This window comes from Schistocerca americana, chromosome X (assembly GCF_021461395.2).
Source record: "Schistocerca americana isolate TAMUIC-IGC-003095 chromosome X, iqSchAmer2.1, whole genome shotgun sequence".
In the NCBI taxonomy this organism is placed as follows: Eukaryota; Metazoa; Arthropoda; class Insecta; order Orthoptera; family Acrididae; genus Schistocerca; species Schistocerca americana.
This window is the reverse complement of record NC_060130.1, coordinates 439653479-439676114: the sequence shown is the minus strand read 5'-3', so window position 1 is coordinate 439676114 and position 22636 is coordinate 439653479.

Sequence of the window (22636 nt, the reverse complement as noted above, 5' to 3'; positions counted from 1 at the left end):
GAAAACTGTACAAACAGTAGAACGTGTGGCACCCTGTGGGAAGGATAGGTTATGGTGCCAGTAGAGTATGTCAACGAGCTGTGGTGCACTTTAGTTGTGCGTGTGAACCTAGTTTCAGTGAAACATAATATGGAATTATCGATTATAACGAAATTGAGGTTGTCTTACTTTTCAGTGTGGTGCGAAGTAGTGAGGTGGCATTTGTGATAGGTCGAGGAGAAGTCATGTGTTACTTGATATAAATCGAGTTAAGTGCAACAACAAAGTATGTAACGGGATTCTGTGCAACACCTGTGACAAATGGAGTCAGTTCCGCTGTGCTGAACTTCAGAAAAATAATCTACCAGACGAAAATACCAAGTGAAGGTGTCATGGTTGTATAGATACAAACGGAAAACGCGTTCTTCCAATCGGAGACATTATATCACTGTTAAGAGAAGATAGTAAAGTTCTTCAGTTAGAGAATGTGAAACTAAAGGAGAAGGTTAGTGTAATGGATTAGAATATTGAGCCCAACAACCGTACTTGTAACAACACTGCTGAAGCAACTGCTCAAATATATAACGTTGTTAGGCGATGGGCATCTCTTTCATGAGAAGCAACATTCACAAAGAAACTAGAAGGCTTTAAAACGAATTTCCCCTTTAAAAATAGCTTTGAAGTGTTAACTAGACTCGAAAATAAGGAATCAAAACTGTTAACTGATAAAGGAGAAAACTTGTTAAAAGGTAAGGGGTAATAATTTAAAAAATCGTGTGGCAAAGCCGGTAAAGAGAGACAAAGTAATTATCGAATAACCCCATCGATTCCACTATGATTGGATAATTTTAATTATAGCATTCCAGTTTTATCGTGATGAAAGCTGTTGTCACGATTTATAAGATTGTCGGCAAGACGTATTTCCATCAGTACTTTGATTACTGAATCCCAAAAACTGGAAACTGCAGCTAGAATTTTTGTTTTATTGTATCCCATTTAGTGTCTGATGGAACTGCTGACTTTAACGGTTGACGAAGACGGGTGTATCTTTCGTGTTCTGTACAATACTCCTGGATAATTTGTGTCATCTGGCCTATAAATGCAGCACCAGACTAACAGGAAATTTTATAACGTCCGTTTTTTTCAGTTGTAAGTCATCTTTAACGAATGCAACCAGGGACAAGCTCTCTCTGGTGAACAGAAGATAACCTTAATTTAAATTCTCCTATGCAATCTGCCTGTTTTAGAGGATACATTCCTGGCATATGGAAGTAACGCAGTTGATCTGTAGTTATCATCAGTGTCCTCAGTGCGATGCTTCTTGTTATTATGGCTGTGTGAGGACTTACTCATTTGGCGTTTAGTGTAGCCATTCTATGTAAAAACCTTGTCCAACACTTCTAATTCCGCATGGAGGTTTTCATTCTATGATATTACATGCGCCCAAGGTATTAAGGTACTAAGGACACTGGCGGTTTGTGTGGTTTGATGACAGTTAGACGCTTGGAGATATAGATGTATGTGCATGGGTTTTCTGTACGCAGAATGTCCCAATGACCCATCATGCTTACGGCGTACTAGGGCGTCTAGAAAGGGTAAAGTCCCATCATTCTGATTCTCCATCGTAAACTCCATGTTCGCATGTACTGAGTTTAAGTGCTAATCGAATTTCTTAAGTTCTTGCCTGCCATAAGTCCATACAACAAAAAAGCAAGTGATTGAAAAATTCCCTGCTAGTGTAGTGCCACATGTACAGAGTTATAATAAAATACTTTGAGAGGTGGTAGTACTCACTGAAACAAGAAAAATAAGTCCAACATACATGGATCTGGAAATGCATACTTTTCAAGTCCAGTAAACATGGGTCCGAAAGTATACAATTTCTGCGATAAACAGGTGTTTACAGGAGGTGTTCAACGTGGCGTGCAGTCATGGTAATGCACACCTTTTCCCTCTAGTGTAAGGAATGATGCACCCTTTGAAGTATACCCTGTTGCAGTTGTACAGCTGGCACGCAATGAAGACGCGACCCTGTAGTGTCCAAACGTTGTTGATTGGCGTGGCACAGACCAGTTTCTTCAAATGTCCTCATAACCCCAAGTCCAGGGGATTGAGGTCTGAGTAACGAGCAGGCCAAGGATCCCCTCCCTCTCCACCGAACAATCCAGTGGTCCTGAAATGTCTACATCAGATCTTCACGAACATTGTGACTAAAATGTGCTGGTGCGCCATCACGCATGAACCACATTTGATTCGTTGCTGTAATGGCACAGCCTCCAGCAAAGTAGGCAACAAATTAATGAGAAAGTGGTAGCACATATGGGCTTATGCCTGCCCACACATTGATTGAGAATCGGTGTTGATACCCTCTTTCCTGAATTGCTTGGGGATGTACATCTGCCCGTACGTGCTGGTTATGGAAATTAACAACACCATCTGTTGTGAATCCTACCTCATCAGTAAATAAAATCTTGGATGTGAACAGTGGATCTGCGGCACACTGCTGCAACAGACATTGACAGAACCACCGATCACCATGATGATCCTCTGGCCTTTGGGCCTGAACGCCCTGTAGATGTTATGGCTACATCAATTGTTCATGAAGTACCACCCAGATAAGGGTGTGAGGCACGCCCTACTAATTGCCGCACACTGGTTCCAGGGATTGCTTTCACCAAACGTAGCACATGCTCCTCCATGTCAGGCATACGGACTGTGCAGGACCTTCCAGTGTCAGTCTGCTGAGGTGCAAGGGACCTGTGTCCCTCAGACACTGGAAACGTCTACTGAGCAGCTCATCAGAGGGCACTCTGCGCTGTGGATATTTTTCGACATAGATCATGTGTGAACAGCAGTTAGGCCTCCGATCTGTAAATCCCATGATTGCTGGACTCCTTACTTCTGAAAATTTTGATGGTGATTATAATAATAATAATAAGAAGAAGAAGAAGAAGAAGAAGAAGAAGAATGATAATAATCATACAGTAGTGTACTACCTATTACAAAGTTACTGTTGTGTTGGGCTGTTAATGTTGCGATATAAATAATGAAGTAATATCAGATCAATTGTGGGTACTACGTACAACTTGGAGGAGGCATTTTTGTGAGATATTCAAGCACATGTGATGTTTATGTCTCAGTTTTACTGTTATGTAAAGGACGATCAAAAAGTTTATCTTTGAAGACTCTTCAGTCGATAATCGGTATGCCGATCAGGCACAATCGTCATGAGTTTTGAGACAATCATCCCACCAACGCACCAGGAGTAGTGGCCCAAGGTGGTTACAGCCCCACTCCCCACTGTTGCCAAATGTATCCAAGATGGCGGCAAAAGCGTCATCCAAGATGGCAGTGTGTAGACTTGGCAACAGCGCATGATTTCATCCAAACGTCATCCAATATGGCGGATTTTGGCGGGAAAATATGTCAATTGTGTTACCTCCACCAACCTAACTCCCCTCCCCTCCCCCAGAAAATGGTGGGAAGTTCAAATTACATCAGGACAATGCAACACACCTCTACTAACCTAAAAAAATGGCGGGAAAAAGGTCACTTGGGCTACCTCCACTAACCTAAGTCATCCGACCACCACCTCTTCCTAGGGATTCGTGGGAAAAGGACCCAGCCTGTGATGGACATAAGTCTTTATTTTGCATGCAGTCTTTATTTAAACAATTTGATGCAGTACAGCCATCCAGTGTATTCACCCCAAGGTCCAGAGTCCAACTAACCTAGAACACACTCCCACCACCAGAGAGCACTGTCATCCATTCTGTGACGAAATCCAAGATGGCGGCCATGACGTCAGCTGATGACACAAGTACCGTTATCCAAGATGGCGGATTTTGGCGGGAAACAGTGTGGTCACCACGAGGTCTGTACCTAGTACACAGTACTGTCACTAGAGCACACTGTCATCCCCCCCCAATTATGTAATCCAAGATGATGGTCCAGGGTGTGGGAAATGGTGGGAGCCAATAAGAACCCTTAATCAAGTCATGCGTTAAATTTCATCCAGTTGGACGGCAGTATCTGGTAACATCATTGGAGGGGATATAGGGGAGGCTCAGCAGTTCTGGGGCCTCAGTCTTGCTCAGTTATTCAGCAGCAGCAGAAGAAGAAGAACCATTAGGTTTCAACAGCAGTCGCAACCCAACACGGCCCTGCAGAACAGGAGGAAATGGAAAAGTAAGTACCCTATATCATATCTTTCTCTGTGGTTAACATTATTATTACTACTATTCATTGTTTCCGTGTGTTGGTTCATGTCTAATGCTTCCTTGTCTTTGTTCAGGAGTAGCCCCGATACATCAAAGCCAGCAGGGTCGAGTGCCAACATGCCAATCTGTGCCACATCCGGACCTGTAGCAACCTTGGCAGCCATCTTGTTGAGACCTGCAGTGACCTCTAGGCCTACGACAGCAACAACCTCCAGCACGTCTGAACCAGTAGCAGCCATGTGGGATCCTGTAGCACACATAGCCCACTTGCTGGAGCAGGACACGAAGCTGCTGTTGTCCATCCCACTCATCGATTTGTGTGATGAGGACACGTGATCTGCCCCCAACACATCGATCGCTGTTGCTAGTGGTCCTAAACAACATCAAGATGGAGGACAGTACTGCTCACCAACATACAACCCATCCCAGCAGAAGGCCCCTGATATAGTGCAACCACAGAGTGCAGATGCTGTGGATAAGAAGGCATCGACTGTACTCATGCTTTTCACTTCCACGTACAATTTAACTCCCAGTGGAATGAAACATGTGAACGTTGGTGTAGAAGCACATCATATCTGGGGCTTGCATGCAAGAATGGAAATTTAAAATGTATCAAAGTGTGTTAAAGTGCCAATTCCCGAGTTCGGCTGGGATGAAATATGCCGTGTAGAGTGCTATATCAATCAACAGATGACTACAGAGTATTATCCAACTCGTTCTCCCCCAGGCATTTGCATTACTGGTGTGACACTTTCTATTACAACAGTGTATGATGACTGTGCATTATGAGTGAAATCGGGCGACAACTGTGTTTATCTAAGGCATACCTCAGTTATGAAGTTATACGATCTGTACTCTGTGCTACGTCTTGCATTGGAGAGACTGAATCGTTGGTTGCCAAGCATAGAGTGCATACAATGATGATGTAAACTCCCTACGTTTGCATAGTGGAGATGTTGATGATCTGAAGCAGCACCTTTGTTTGCACATGAACGCTGAACCTAAAGAGAAACAGATGAAATACGTGCGTGAAAAACCTGAGTACTGTGAGGGAGATACACACGGAATTTATTGCATGTCAGAAAGCTTTGTTTGGGAATAATGTACAGGTGAGAAGAAGAAGATACATAAAGAGTTTAACGATTTTCCTGAAATACTACATGCCCTGTATGATATTTAAATAAATAACTAATTTATGTCTATATATAATGTCAAACCATGTTTGTGTTTTATTTCATTCCTTTCTCATTATAATCAAAGTATTACAATTATTAATATTTTTTTCAATGTTATACCAGTTATTGAGAAAATGAATGATCAAGTTACTCTTCATGGGTTAAATATATAGCTGTTTTCTCTATGTAGCCAATATAGCTCAGTCGGTTAAGTGATGGAGCTATAGTTGCTACACATACTATTACTGTCCCTTCAAGTCCATCTTTCTATATATGTCAACTACTTGTCAGTACCTGGTGTAGTTAGTATCATTGCAGGGTGGGCCAAACATCCTCATCGCAAGGACTTTGTTGTCGGTGACTGGTCCTGTGAAGATGCAAAAGAAGATCTGAAGAAGAACAAGAATTGAATTCTCCTTTCTGATAATATACGAGCAATTATTGTAGGTCCAACCAATTGTGGGAAGACTAATGTCCTCATGACGCTGCTAACGCATGTAGACAGAGTCTGATTTGAGCATGTTTGTGTATTCTCAAAAACACTGTTTCAACCCAAGCATCAACTATTGCAGGAGATACTGCGTGGTGTAGATGGTGTTGCATACACGACATTCAGTGAAAGTGGTGATATCTCTCCACCTGAAAAAGCAAAGCCAAACACTGTCTCCATATTTGACGATGTTGCTGTGGAAAACCAAGACCAAATTCTAAAATATTTCTGTTTCAGTCGTCATATGGGTGCTGATGTATTTTATCTAAGCCAAACATATTCCAGAATCCCGAAACAGTTTGTTAGGGATAATGCAAACCCCATTATAGCCTTCAAACAAGACAAAGGAATTTAAAACACATTAACCAGGCACATGTCGGAACTAACATGTCGTTCAATGATTTTGTAAAGATATGCGCTGACTGCTGGAATCATTCACGGTATTGGTTTCTCGTTATTGATAAACAAGAAAACTGAGTGATGGTAGGTACAGGCGAAAGTTTCAAGAGTTTTTGCATATATAGCACGGTAAGAGAGGTTAGTACGTCAGTATACGCTGCACCATGGACAAATTCGCGCGTATGTCTAGCTCTCAACCCGAGAGAATGGGCGTACACAGACAGGACACTCGCCTGTACATGGATGCGAGAATTCAGGCTATTGTGCATAAAGTTGGAGGTATGCGCAGGGAACTAGAGACGTATTACCAGACTCTTCTGAGAATGGTGAATGCGATAAATGAGTTAGTTAATGAAGTCCATAAAAAAGTAGCCGACTAAACAGAAGAAGTCGACGCTATTCAGGGGAAAATAGATGTAGAGTTCCTTGTTGTTGAGAAGGGGGAGCAGGTACACAGTAAGAGGAAGAAGAAATGAGCTGATATGGTTCAAATGGCTCTGAGCACTATGGGACTTAACATCTTAGGTCATCAGTCCCCTAGAACTTAGAACTACTTAAACCTAACTAACCTAAGGACACCACACACATCCATGCCCGAGGCAGGATTCGAACCTGCAACAGTAGCGGACGCGCGGCTCCAAACTGAAGCGGCTGGAACCGCACGGCCACTGCGGCCAGCGAGCTGATATATAAAGCCTCAAGCTTCGGAGATGTCTGATTAGTATACACCGAGATACCGACGAAGCAGAAAGTGCTTCAAGCGCGGAAAGCAGTTCGACAGAAATTACGGTTGCTGAGGATAGGGCATATGGATCGACAGCAAAAACTAAGAAAGGCCTTTAAGCCCCAATTACAGAAACCTTAATAAACAATCTTTTGTTGTAAAAGAAGTATGAAAATCGGTCTTCATGACATTAATGACAACTACTGACGACAAAATTTACACTTGTGATAATTTGATCAACAGGAATGTCATGTGAATAATAATATTTATCATGAAATAGAGATTGAATGAAAGAATCTGATAAGATACACCACAAAAACATCAAAGAAAGAATTGCAAATTAATTAATAACGAAGGTTAAAGCCTAGATGGTAAACTGGCCAAAGATAACATTTACCATAGAAGAGAGTTGTAGCCGCATCGAAAAGGAAGTTCGATGTGACTACAATGTAACTAGAAAATGGAAATGTTTGCTTCAGTTGATATCTAGTCGCTCTCTAGTACTATTGCGATAGTAGCATGCACGTAAGCGCTACTAAATTGTTTTAAGCTAATCGGAAGTTTGAAAGTTTTGTGATATAGACTGAAGTATTATTCAGAAGTTGTACTAAAGCAAAGTCATCTTTACCGTTAGCAAAATAACGGGATACGGAGATTCGCGACGAAGTTAAATCGTGTGAGATGTTCGATGGGACTTAGCCTTCGTGATACTGAACAAGCACGAACATTCAAGGACACTGAAAAAGAAAGATCGCCGACAGAAAAACAATTATTAGTCTCGAGTAGGTAACGTACAAACGCCAACACGAAGAATGTACAATTGCGTCGAGTTGTCAGAAGTTGTCGTCAACGACAGGATTACTGATACAAACGGAAGCAATTCTCTGAGTGAGAAATCGGTGTGCATGCTCAGCTTAGGGACAATTAATTACAAGGAACAATAAAATTGGATTCAAACTTTAATACTTCGTGTCGCCTACATAATTGAATGGACCTTATCATGTGTATTAGTGAAAATTAATTGAGTATTAGAATATTATGAAGTGAAAAGTGAATGCATGATTATTTAACAGTGAACAATCATCGATTTGTCCCAAGATTACTACGCATTCTGAACACTGCTTAAGTATATGTTATCTCTGGAATTACGTCGTGTAGTTATTGAACACACGACGTAGCGACGTCTTGACGACGGAATAACAATTTATCAACTTAACATCCTCGCAATTCCATAATGTGGCCTCGACTTGGGTGATGAATTGAAGATTCAAGGCATTATATTACTAATACTCAACATCTGTTATCTGACCAGGCGTAATACAAAGAAGAAGTAAGAGCGGCTTACACATTCTGACGTGCTGCTCTATCGAATATTGCCATTAATCACAAAAGACGGTATCTGAAATATGACAAAACCACGCGAGGAGTTTGTGTTTTCTTACTATTTACAGGCTGGCGTTGTCGTGAGCGACGGACGCCGTTTCACGTCATACCGACTGGGACTACCATCACCGGTGAGTCGTGTCAACTCTAAGGAGACGCAGACGCCACATTACTGACTCTCTCCGACAGCTCTCAGCAAAAACAAAAACACACGATAACGATGGTGTTTGCCATTGATGAATTCATTATCCGTCACGCCCCTGGTCAGATAGATAGAACATTCGGCGTTTAGCAGGGGGATAACGTACATGTTGGGTATGCATCATATAAATATAACTGATGACACAATACAGATTGGTGATGGGCGGTTTGAGAGAACACCTGGCTTAATGAATCTTATTTTCCTAAGACCTACCAAAAAACCTATAAATTATTCTGTTAATGATAGGGAAACGTACCGCGAAATACTGCACGTGACTGGTGTACATAAGATCACGAACACCCTGACTAACAAGCAATATAATACCATTATAAAACCAATACTTGAAGGTGAAAACAACAAGAACATCAGTAGCAGCAGCGGTGATGGTATCGACATTGAGCATAAAGCAGTGAACAATCGAATCCCGCAGCATATACACTCCTGGAAATGGAAAAACGAACACATTGACACCGGTGTGTCAGACCCACCATACTTGCTCCGGACACTGCGAGAGGGCTGTACAAGCAATGATCACACGCACGGCACAGCGGACACACCAGGAACCGCGGTGTTGGCCGTCGAATGGCGCTAGCTGCGCACCATTTGTGCACCGCCGCCGTCAGTGTCAGCCAGTTTGCCGTGGCATACGGAGCTCCATCGTAGTCTTTAACACTGGTAGCATGCCGCGACTGCATGGACGTGAACCGTATGTGCAGTTGACGGACTTTGAGCGAGGGCGTATAGTGGGCATGCGGGAGGCCGGGTGGACGTACCGCCGAATTGCTCAACACATGGGGCGTGAGGTCTCCACAGTACATCGATGTTGTCGCCAGTGGTCGGCGGAAGGTGCACGTGCTCGTCGACCTGGGACCGGACCGCAGCGACGCACGGATGCACGCCAAGACCGTAGGATCCTACGCAGTGGCGTAGGGGACCGCACCGCCACTTCCCAGCAAATTAGGGACACTGTTGCTCCTGGGGTATCGGCGAGGACCATTCGCAACCGTCTCCATGAAGCTGGGCTACGGTCCCGCACACCGTTAGGCCGTCTTCCGCTCACGCCCCAACATCGTGCAGCCCGCCTCCAGTGGTGTCGCGACAGGCGTGAATGGAGGGACGAATGGAGACGTGTCGTCTTCAGCGATGAGAGTCGCTTCTGCCTTGGTGCCAATGATGGTCGTATGCGTGTTTGGCGCCGTGCAGGTGAGCGCCACAATCAGGACTGCATACGACCGAGGCACACAGGGCCAACACCCGGCATCATGGTGTGGGGAGCGATCTCCTACACTGGCCGTACACCACTGGTGATCGTCGAGGGGACACTGAATAGTGCACGGTACATCCAAACCGTCATCGAACCCATCGTTCTACCATTCCTAGACCGGCAAGGGAACTTGCTGTTCCAACAGGACAATGCACGTCCACATGTATCCCGTGCCACCCAACGTGCTCTAGAAGGTGTAAGTCAACTACCCTGGCCAGCAAGATCTCCGGATCTGTCCCCCATTGAGCATGTTTGGGACTGGATGAAGCGTCGTCTCACGCGGTCTGCACGTCCAGCACGAACGCTGGTCCAACTGAGGCGCCAGGTGGAAATGGCATGGCAAACCGTTCCACAGGACTACATCCAGCATCTCTACGATCGTCTCCATGGGAGAATAGCAGCCTGCATTGCTGCGAAAGGTGGATATACACTGTACTAGTGCCGACATTGTGCATGCTCTGTTGCCTGTGTCTATGTGCCTGTGGTTCTGTCAGTGTGATCATGTGATGTATCTGACCCCAGGAATGTGTCAATAAAGTTTCCCCTTCCTGGGACAATGATTTCACGGTGTTCTTATTTCAATTTCCAGGAGTGTATATTATGACGACCCCACCGAGCTAATAGATCGACTACGGCTGCTCATGGCATCAGCTGCTGCAGCTAATACAACTCATTCGAATGAGGTTGTTGCAATAATCTCTGAGCTTAGAGAGAGAAGTATCATCGAATAAGTATGGAGACAGTAGTTCGAGAACTGCACAAACCAGCGCGAAAAACATTCCCTCGTAGACATGTTATGATTAAAAGTTTGTATGAATTATGTCAAGCTGAACATGACATTGCCGCAAATAAAGATCTATCAAGTCGTCACCTTGCAGACAGGATTTTGGCTGATAAGGCTAAGGCGATACGGAGAAGAAAGGATATTGGTATAGATCAACGCATCGCAGCATTTGCAGTTGATAACCATGCGAGGAAAAATTAAGTTGGATTTAGGAGTGTTGAATTTCGAGTGAGTTATGAATGCTGCACGTTGCGCACTAAAAAAGAAGAAGGACAAGGGCGGGAAGCAGAGCTGTTTGAAGAACTGTATCCTGACAGCGATGTATGCAGCTAAGAACGCACTGAAGCAGAATGATGCGGGAAGAATAAGAACAAGAAGAGGATCGATTAATGCACCTCGAGTTCCACCGATACCAAAAACATCTGGCGGTTTTATTCCATTTCTCAATCCGGCCCTCTCCGCGCTCTCGACGGTAGGTTCCCTCGCAGGTGGTGCTGCAGCTATCGCTCGAACGGTCAAGAACGCGCAAAACTCCCAAGCGCAGTTAGAAGAGACAAGAAGACATAACCACGCGATGGAAATCGCAGCCATCGGAAAAGGACTGTACTTGAAACCGTACAGGAAATGACTTGGTCTACTCATAAATTAAAAAAAAGCCCATTAGCGGTCCTACCAGATCGACCACTCACAAATACTGATCTTCTTAAGTTTGTTAGAAAGAAATTCAACATACCAAGATTCCGTGGTGTGTTTATGCGGGATACATTACCAAAGACTATGTGGAAAACTGGTGAATGCGGCACTGTGAATTTAGATGTTGCTGGAGGCCCCGGCACCCACTGAGTATCATATGTTATGAAAAGCCGGCCGGTGTGGCCGAGCGGTTCTAGGCGCTTCAGTTTGGAGCCGCGCGACCGCTACTGTTGCAGGTTCGAATCCTGCCTCGGGCATGGATGTGTGTAATGTCCTTATGTTAGTTAGGTTTAAGTAGTTCTAAGTTCTAGGGGACTGATGACCTCGGATGTTAAGTCCCATAGTTCTCAGAGCCATTTTTTTTATTATGAAAAATGCAGATACCGTCTACTATTTCGACTCATTTGGTGACCTGCAACCACCAGAAGAATTACAATGATACTTTAGTCACAGAAGACGTGTGTTCTACAGTTATCGGCGCTAGCAGGACTTTAATACATACCTCTGTGAGCATCTATGCATCATGTTTCTCTTGACGTTTGCACAGAAGAAGAAGATGCATGGTATATAAGGAGGAGCTTTAAACATTCCTTCGTCACTTGAGGTTCAGATGCAGTGTCATAAACTTTGACGTTCAAAGAACGATCATCTGTATTGCGTGCAAATTACTTCCCACCAACTGATTTTAGCTTTGGTTAATTGAGTATTGCATTGATTGGACTGGAGATGTACGACAGCATCCCAAATATAACTGAGAGTAACAACAATCTGCATCTGGATATTAATGGTGAAAAAGGTAGTATGGAAATGGAACTGAGTGCATATGATATCGACAATTTAAACGAAGTCTTAAAACAGTCTGGAAAAGGTATTGAACTACGTGCAAACATCAACAAACTTAAATCTGAAATAAGGACTGTAAATGCAACGATTGACTTTAACCAAAAAGGTTCAATAGGGCACCTGCTGGGTTTCACAAAAGGGCAGGTTTTGAAGAAGGATCCAAGTAAATTTTACAAGTCAGATCAGACTGTGGACATAGTTCCCGTCAGCACAATCCGAGTCGAGTCTAACATTGCACGCTTCAGTCCGGAACTGCGCGACTGCTACGGTCGCAGGTTCGAATCCTGCCTCGGGCATGGATGTGTGTGATGTCCTTAGGTTAGTTAGGTTTAAGTAGTTCTAAGTTCTAGGGGACTGATGACCTCAGATGTTAAGTCCCATAGTGCTCAGAGCCATTTGAACCATTTTTTTCTAACATTGCAATAAACTCCTATCTCAACGATAGTCTAATTCAGGCTATTTACAGATTCTTCCCCTCTGTTGTAACGGGTTATAAGATTGTTGGGACCCCTGCCAATGCAATATAACTTCCAGTGACAGCTCAGACAGTGGACTATATTGAGCTGCGTATTGTAGACCAGAATAATCAACTTGTTGACTTTCATGGTGAGGAAATCATTGTACGATTACATCTAAGGCAGGATGGGCATACAGTATAAAACAAGTGCACGCAATCCACAGCATGCCACTTCACTACTGAACAGCAAAGTGATAACACGTGCGAACTACGAGTTTCTTAAATCAGTTAGCCTGAAACCACGCAATGACGTCCTCACTCAATATAACCAGTCAAGTAGAGTATGATGAGAAAATTATACGTCAGAAATACTCCTCCCATAAACTTCAACCACATTTAACAAGAACAATGAAATTAGGATCGTCATCCAGCACCAAGATGCACTCACGCTTCCATGCAACAGTTGCATATATCTAGAGGGCTCGTTCAAGAAAACGACAGCAGCGATACAGTGGGATCCAAGCTTACACGTAACACTTTAGCATTTTTGTTCCAAGAGACACGCTATGAACTCAATGGGTCTGAGATCGACCATACACGCAATGTCGGCATAACATCAACCCTTAAAACATACATCTCTGCATCACCTGTAGATCTGCATAGTTTAGAAAATGCAGGATGGTTCATAGACGAACCTGAGCATAGAACAGTTGCAGAGTACAAGTTCAAATGGCTCTGAGCACTGTGGGACTTAACTTCTGAGGTCATCAGTCCCCTAGAACTTAGAAATACTTAAACCTGACTAACCTAAGGACGTCACACACATCCATGCCCAGTCACGCGGTTCCAGACTGTTGCGCCTTGAACCGCTTGGCCTTTCTGGCCGGCCAGAGTAAAAGTGATTTACTGCATGCATACCTCTAAAAATTCTTACGGGATACTTTGAGGACCTGAGACAGATTATTATGAACGCTAAACAGGAACTCATTCTGGTATGGAGTGCAATGGACAATAACTCACTCATTCAAAGAGCACAAGAGGATAATGTGATCACAATCAGCAAGATAATATGGAAAATGCCTCACATCAGTGTATCAGAGGAGGAGCGTTTGAAGCTTTTAAAAGTCCTGAATTCCGGTACATTTTTGTCACTGACATTTCACTTGTGGGAGGTTTTTGAGTACCCAGTGTTACCGATTGCGAGCAGACAAATATGGCTTATGGTCTTTCAGGTATGTGAAGACATGGAAGAGTGCAAGGTGGTTAACACATTTCTACCATGGAATTCACTGGGATGATCCTGGCATTCCCTATAAAGATATGGTGTCTGCACTTAAATTATTCCATCTCACGGGTACTATCATCTATGTGAAGGGGAAGGAGAAGATCTCATAGATGTGTCAAATCTTTAAGTTTGCTGCTATTCAAGACCTGGAATTGTACGGGTGCCCTTCTCTCCATCCAGTCAAGAACATGTATGAAAAAAGTGTTGCTGTATCTGCTTATGAAAATGTAAAATTACTTTTAAGTTGTATGAGAAATAAATGAATTTTTTCCTCACAACCTCTATGTTCTTCTTTCTCAACTCTGTTCCCATTGTGACAATGTACAGTTTTTCAACCACATGCTATGTCTATAATTTTCTTCAAGCACAGGGGATAAAATTTTAGACATGTCTGCTGTACTTTTTTGGAAGCGGACACAGCCATGTGCCTCCTACTCCCATAACCCAATTCGTGCTGTATGATAGGCAAAATTCCATGTAACTATTCTATATATTTTGTTATCTCCCATGTCAAACTTCACCTCCTTAATAGCACTCTTCTTCTGCAAAACTAATGTCATTTGAGGCATGCACAGCATTTTATATATACACATATACATACATAATGTAATAGGGATAGGGTTTATTTTTGTAAATAAAAACAAAGATGTATGGTAACTAATTTTTTCCTTGCTTTATTCAGTTCACCCAAAAACAATATAGTACTGTTGAGGTACAAAATAGTATTCTTGAGGACTAATACAGTATTCTTGAGGTACAAACTGACTCTGCTATCCCAATGCACAAATACTTTTAACTTACACACTGCAACAGTAACACTGGTAGGAAATTTTTTTAATAAATCTATACTAGAAAGTAAAGTGGAGATACTTTGTTTACCACTATAACTAAATTCGACAGCCCCAGTAGCAAAGCTTTTAGAATAATTCTGATGGACTGCACACACTTAGAATCTAATTTCAAGAGTCCACAATAGGAAAGGTTTTTACAATAACAATTCTGATGGACTGTGAGCTGTATATTCATTTAAAAACGATTCTGGCTTGGATGTCTAGTGGCAGGTGAAAACCTTGAAACTTATTCTATTTATAAAAAAAAACGCACATTGTGTGTAGATATATTTACGGCATAGAAATACATTGTGTATCAAAAAAATACTGAATATATATAATTTTTTTTATTTTTAGTTCTTTTAATATTTTTTGTGCTTTTTTTCTTTCTTACACACACATGGGGTGTGTTTCCCCTTTCTTTTCCCCACATTCTCTCTCTCTATGTATATACACGTGTACATAGTACACAAAAATATTCCTTTCTTTTTCACATATTCTCTTTCTCTCTCTCTCTCTCTCTCTCTGTCTATATATATGTATATGTATATATATATATATATATATATATATATATATATATATATATATATATATATATATATACACATGTACATTGTACACACAAAAAATATTTACACTACTGGCTATTAAAATTGCTACACCAAGAAGAAATGCAGATGATGAACGGGTATTTATTGGACAAATATATTATACTAGAACTGACATGTGATTACATTTTCACGCAATTTGGGTGCATACATCCTGAGAAATCAGTACCCAGAACAACCACCTCTGGCTGTAATAATGGCCTTGATATGCCTGGGCATTCAGTCAAACAGTGCTTGGATGGACCGCAAGACCGATACGGTCGCAGGTTCGAAACCTGCCTCGGGCATGGATGTGTGTGATGTCCTCAGGTTAGTTAGGTTTAACTAGTTCTAAGTTCTAGGAGACTAATGACCTCAGAAGTTGAGTCCCATAGTGCTCAGAGCCATTTAGAGCTTGGATGGTGTGTACAGGTACAGCTGCCCATGCAGCTTCAACACAATACGACAGTTTATCAAGAGTAGTGATTGGCGTATTGTGACGAGCCAGTTGCTCGGCCACCATTGACCAGACGTTTTCAATTGGTGAGGGGTCTGGAGAATGTGCGGGCCAGGGCAGCAGTCGAACATTTTCTGTATCCAGAAAGGCCTGTACAGGACCTGCAACATGAGGTCGTGTGTTATCCTGCTGAACTGTAGGGTTTCGCAGGGATTGAATGAAGGGTAGAGCCACGGGTCATAACACATCTGAAATGTAACGTCCACTGTTCAAAGGGCCATCAATGCGAACAAGAGGTGACCGAGACATGTAACCAATGGCACCCCATACCATCACGCCGGGTGATACACCAGTATGGCGATGTCAAATACACGCTTCCATTGTGCGTTCACCGCGATGTCGCCAAACACACATACGCCCATCATGATGCTGTAAACAGAACATGGATTCATCCGAAAAAATGACGTTTTGCCATTCGTGCACCCAGGTTCGTCACTGAGTACACCATCGCAGGCACTCCTGTCTGTGATGCAGCTTCAACGGTAACCGCAGCCATGGTCTCCGAGCTGATAGTCCATGCTGCTGCAAACGTCGTTGAACTGGTTGTTGTCTTGCAAACGTCCCCATCTGTTGACTCAGGGATCGAGATGTGGCTGCACGATCCGTTACAGCCATGCGGATAAGATGCCTGTCATCTCGACTGCTAGTGATACGAGGCCATTGGGATCCAGCACGGCGTTCCGTATAACCCTCCCGAACCCACTGATTCCATATTCTGCAAACAGTCATTGGATCTTGACCAACACGAGCAGCAATGTCGCGATACGATAAACCGCAATCGCTATAGGCTACAATCCGACCTTTATCAAAGTCGGAAACGTGATGGTACGCATTTTTCCTCCTTACACGAGGCATCACAACAACATTTCACCAGGCAACGGCAGTCAACTGCTGTTTGTGTATGAGAAATTGGTTGGAAACTTTCCTCATGTCAGCACGGTTTAGGTGTCGCCACCGTCGCCAACCTTGTGTGACTGCTCTGAAAAGCTAATCATTTGCATATCACAGCATCTTCTTCCTGTCGGTTAAATCATCTTCGTGGTGTAGCAATTTTAATCGCCAGTAGTGTACATGACACACAACCACACACACACACACACACACACACACACACACACACACACACACACAAAATTACTTACACTGTGCCCTTAAACATCCCAACAACCATCACCACCACCACCACTTACACTGTGATAAATGAGTCATGCTACTACTCTGCAGACTCTCTTTCTCTCTCTGTCTCTCTCTCTGTCTCTCTCTCTCTCTCTCTCTCTCTCTCTCTCACACACACACACACACACTTACACACACACATTCACTGTCACTCAATCAGAGTCCCCAACCCCTTCTCTCGCTGCAAGTGAGTAGTGTAAGTATAGGCGAGTTTCAGTCCCGTCATCACAGATGACCCTCTTATTGTCATGAGGCGACAGACTGATTTTAGACTGTAGTACAGTGTACACCTTGTGTCCTCTCGATCGAATACTGGTCTGCCATACCATATGCGGTGGTTGAGGTGCAGCACCGCAAACACCACTGTACAAGCACTGCCAATAGTCTTCAATAGAGAGGGCTCTCGATGCCATGTGACGCACACTCTTAGTCCGCCTCTGTGTGGCACCTTCCAGTGTGCGATACGCATACATTTTTGAGCGTAGACCTACAGACTCCACAATCGGCACATACACCAGGTTCCTTAAATGGATGAAGCTGGCCTCCCAATCTACCCGCATCTTGTATCGAGTCGCGACCAACACGGAACTTTGTGAACCTTTCCGCAAGGGTGGTTTCCGCCAGACATGCTGCCCTATACACATCTTCATTCTCTGATGGATGTCTATCGGTGTTTGTTCTCCAGTAGCCAAGAAAAGAATAATAGCATGTCGGCCCTATTTGGACGCATTTGGTATTAAGGTCGCCATTGTTAACGTTTCCACCTCCACGACACTCACGCACAGGGCCAGCGCAAGGCATGTGCGAAACGTGCGGCCCCATGGGGCGGCACTTTCCGATGGGCGGCAAATCTGCCGCCCCCCTTATTTTTAAGGACAAACTCGACATTCATGCCCAAGAGGGGATTCCAAACCAAACCTCAGAGGAAGTGGCTGTGGAAACTGTGCCATGGCACCTCGGCTACCTGCCAGCCTCCCATGTTGAACAATGGGAGGGAGGAGGACAAATTTCTTCCATGCCACTGTGGCAGCACCGTCGTATTTACGCAGGAGGAACACAGAGGGAGAAGCAGTCTGGCATACACGCCAGTATTCTTATGAGTGGAGCGCTGCCAGCCTGTTATGCACAATGCGTTTACTCACAACTAATTTTGCAGAAGACGAAATCTAATTTGGAAATTCGAGTGCAAAGTTCGATACTCTGGTTACATGTTAAGCCTGAAGCAATTATGCTAAGCCCTTCAATGGCAGTTTCCGAGTGTTTTATTCTTCCCGCATGATCGAAAAGAAATGGTTGAACATTGCTACAGTCAAACATGTTCAACACCTTCAATGGCTAGAAGTATTCCGAATGGGTAAATACGCTGCGAGTAATTACAAGGGATAAAGACATTGCTGATAAGCCTGGCATAAGTTGGATTTCGACGTATTTTTGAAAATTTTTGCTATCCGTTTCTGAGTGATAGTCGGACGTTTTGGTTTTTGAGCCATGAAACATCTGTCTCCGCCTGCATGAACAATAATTAAACTCTGACCGGCACTTTTGTTTGACAATACGACTCGCACACTATCACTTTGCAAACATTTATTTACTGTATAATGCGTGTGAATCGATGTTTCATCTTAGTAAACTACTGGTCGCTTTGATTCTGATGAAAACCTGAGAAAGTATGGTCTTTTATAGTCTGGGAGACGAGTCTTTGGTATTGACAGCTCGGTAGCGTCTTTCCGTTGCCTAGCGACCGCAGGCAGGCAGCCAATGACGGCCTGACTTTGAGCGGGTAGCAAGGGCCACGTTGCCGCTCTGAAACCCGGTTGCGCACGCTTATGAAACTGACCAGTGTCTCGCGTGCAGGCGGTGCGGTCGTTCGTCTTTTGTCTGAAGTTGAATTCGCAGTTTATTTCGTTTTTGTTGTTTTTAGTGTTTCTTTGTTTATGTTTCGTTGTAAACAATGTCTAGTGCGGCGGGTAGTACCAGCCCAACACAAGAAGTGAAACGGAGGAAGAAAAGTGTGCTACACACCCAGGCCCGTGAATTCGTGTGCTCTGTGAGGGATTACTTTGAGAAAGTAAAGGACAAAGGTGGGCCCTTGATTCCTGTTGTTCAGGTTGTGAAGAGAACTGCAGCAGCATTGAAAATAAGAACACTGTTGTAAAGATAGGGAAAGAACAGTATAGTGTAGATTGTGACGAGAGTGGCACAACAAAGCTGCACACACCAGGAAAGAAGCGACCGAGATTCGAGACATCGATTATGACGAATCTGACAAGTTCATCAGTGATTGTTATGGACAATGCGCCTTATCATTCCGTTGTTCACGATAAGGCACCAACCTTGGCAACAAAAAAAGACGATATCATTCAGTGGTTGAAACGGCGAAAAGTAGATTTCAGAGAAGATTTAAGGAAGGCGGAACTGCTCGAAATTGTGGCACAAAAGAAACCCCAATTTCCAACATATGTAATTGACGAGATTGCTAAAAGGCACGGGCATGAAATCGTTCGGCTTCCTCCATACCACTGTCACTTCAATGCAATTGAAGGAGTGTGGGCGCAGATAAAAAATTACATTGCTGCAAACAATAAAAAATTCACGATCTCTGAAGTGGAAACTCTCCTTCCAGCAGCTATCAATAAAGTGACAAGCGAGACGTGGGCTAAAATTGTAAAAAGCACTGCAAGTGCCATCAGAGAGGCGGCCAAAACCGAGGGGGTTGTTGAAGAATGCATCGAAAATTTAATTATACATCTGGGAGAGAGCAGTGATAATTCGAGTAGTGCTGAGGAAGACAATGTCAAATCAGATTCTGACAGTGATGTGAGTGGTGTTTTTCCATTACAGTAACTACAACGTATTCAGGAATGTAAGGAGGGAGTTTGCTATCGATCTACAACCAGATCATCATATTGTGAGTACTTTCTTCGGTTTATAACTCTTAGTACACTGACCAATTATTCTGTAGCTTGTAGTAGAACAAATTAATAATGCTAATACTTAACAATGGAAACCAAAACTGCTAATGTTCAACAACTTGCGAAAATAGTTTTCATTTCAGTTGTGAAGCTTAACAAATAACTTTATTATGTTTCAGTATCTTAGATACTTGTACTAAATAGCTCTTATCAGTTTTCGAGTTAATATGTTTCAAGCATCAACTTGAAATAAATTCACGCGTACCAATACGACTTGTATTTTGTCTCGCTTTTATTTCTGCTGCTAGAGAATGCGTGTAGCAGACAGGGCGCCGCGTGCTGTGAGCCACGTTCGGCAACAGCGCCGTCTGCCCGCTGGAACTGTCAGTACCAATCACTCGTCTCACGGACTATAGAACTTAGAACTAATTAAACCTAACTAACCTAAGGACATCACACACATCCATGCCCGAAGCAGGATTCTAACCTGCGACCGTAGCGGTCGCTCGGTTCCAGACTGTAGCGCCTAGAACCGCACGGCCACTCGGGCCGGCAATTAACCTGGAACGGCGTACAGTAGGACTGGATGGAATACAATTTCGCCTAGGTTCTGCGGCCGAAAAACCATTACTGTCGCAAGGAACCGCCCAGACGTTGGGTGGGCCACCTAAACTGCGTAAAAGATCCCTTAGGGATAACTCGTGAGATGCTATACCGAAGGGTACGGGGAAAATAATCTGGGCAGATGTTGGAGCTAGCGTGCCGGTAAATTCGTTGTGTGTCGTTGCACCTTTGTCTGAGAATGAGCCGCTGGATAAAATGAAGTGTTTTACGCGCCGTAGCGTGTCCTACGTGCGGGAGATAGAAGGAAAATAGGTTGTGCCTGTCAGTATTGATAATTTTCGCCTTGAAGAGGTGCAGTTAGCACGGGGTACCGTAATAGCGAATCTGGAGATAATAGGGGAAGATGAACTGGATAAGGATTTCGCAGCAGATTACACAATGTCAGGAGAGTCTGTCAGCTGGTCCGCACTGAAGGGTAAAGTAGCACATTTAGAAGTGCAAGACAGAGAAGTCATGGAGAACCTTTTGACGGAATATAAAGAGATATTTAATTCTCATGGTCCACTGCCCGCCACACCGTTAGTTCAGAATTACATCCCCACTGGGAATGAAGCACCGGTGTATAACGGTCCATAACGTGTTCCAAAAAGTTTACAGCCTGTCTTGGAAGAATTTATTAATCAACAGCTTAGGGATGGGCTAATAGAAACCAGTAGTAGTCCCTGGTCCGCTCCTCTCGTAATAGTGGGTAAAAAAATCACCTGATGGGGCAAGGCATATCGTTTTTGTTGTGATTATTGTTTCCTGAATCTAAAAACTGTATTGGATGCATACCCAATGCCTAATATCACTGAAACTCTGGATAATTTGAGTCAGTGTCTGTACTTCACGACCTTGGATCTTCGAAGCGGGTACCGCCAGTTGGAGGTCACCCCAGAAGACCGACCGAAGACAGCATTTTCAACACCTACAGGTCATTTTCAGTATCAGTGAATGCCTTTCGGACTCAGAAATGCTCCGGCAACCTTCTAACGGTTACTAGATAGCGTGTTACGAGGGCTGAAACCTAATCAATGTATGGTATATTTGGACGACATAATTGTTTTCTCAAAGGACGTGCAAGAACATGTGTGCCGTTTGCGCGAAGTTTTTGATCGTCTGAAAGCAGCGCAGTTAACTCTTCATATGGAAAAATGTCATTTTGTGTTGCAAGAAGTCCGTTATTTAGGTCATATTATCAGATAGGAGGGTGTCCGTGCGGATCCAAAACTTGTAGAGGCAGTAATGAATTTTCCGACACCTACAAAAGTTAAAGAGTTGCAGTCTTATTTAGGTTGGTTCAAATGGCTCTGAACACTATGGGACTTAACTTCTGAGGTCATCAGTCCCGTAGAACTTAGAACTACTTAAACCTAACTAACCTAAGGACATCACACACATCCATGCCCGAGGCAGGATTCGAACCTGCGACCGTAGCGGTCGCGCGGTTCCAGACTGCAGTGCCTAGAACCGCTCAGCCACCCCGGCCAGCCTTATTTAGGTCTCGCCAATATTTACAGGAGGTATGTTCCAAAATTTGCGGAAATTGCAAGGCTCCACACGCAGTTGTTGAAGAAGGGAGCAAAATTTCACTGGTCAGCAGAATGCGAAGAGGCTTTTCAAAAGTTAAAAAATTTGTTAATATCTAGTCCAGTTTTGGCTCTCCCAGGTTTTAGTAAACAGTTAATATTATCTTGTGACTCTAGCAATTTTGCTTTGGGTATTGCATTATCTCAGGAAATAGATGGGCAGGAACACCCGATAGCATATGCTTCCAGACAACTAAACAATGCAGAAAAAAATTACTCAACAACCGATAAGGAGTTATTGGCATTAATTTTCGGAATAACCTATTTCCGGTGTTATTTGTATGGACGACATTTCAAGGTGATTACTGACCATACAGCACTTAAGTGGTTGTTAGGGCTTAAAGACCCAACGAGTAGATTAACTAAGTGGGCTTTGCGTCTTAGTGAGTACGATTTTGATGTGATTCATCGACCGGGTAAATCGCACGGAAACGCGGATGGTCTGAGTCGTAAAGTATAAGCCATGAAATGCACAGGAATAAATGAGAACGAATGGGAGGAGGTACAAACCGCCGACACAG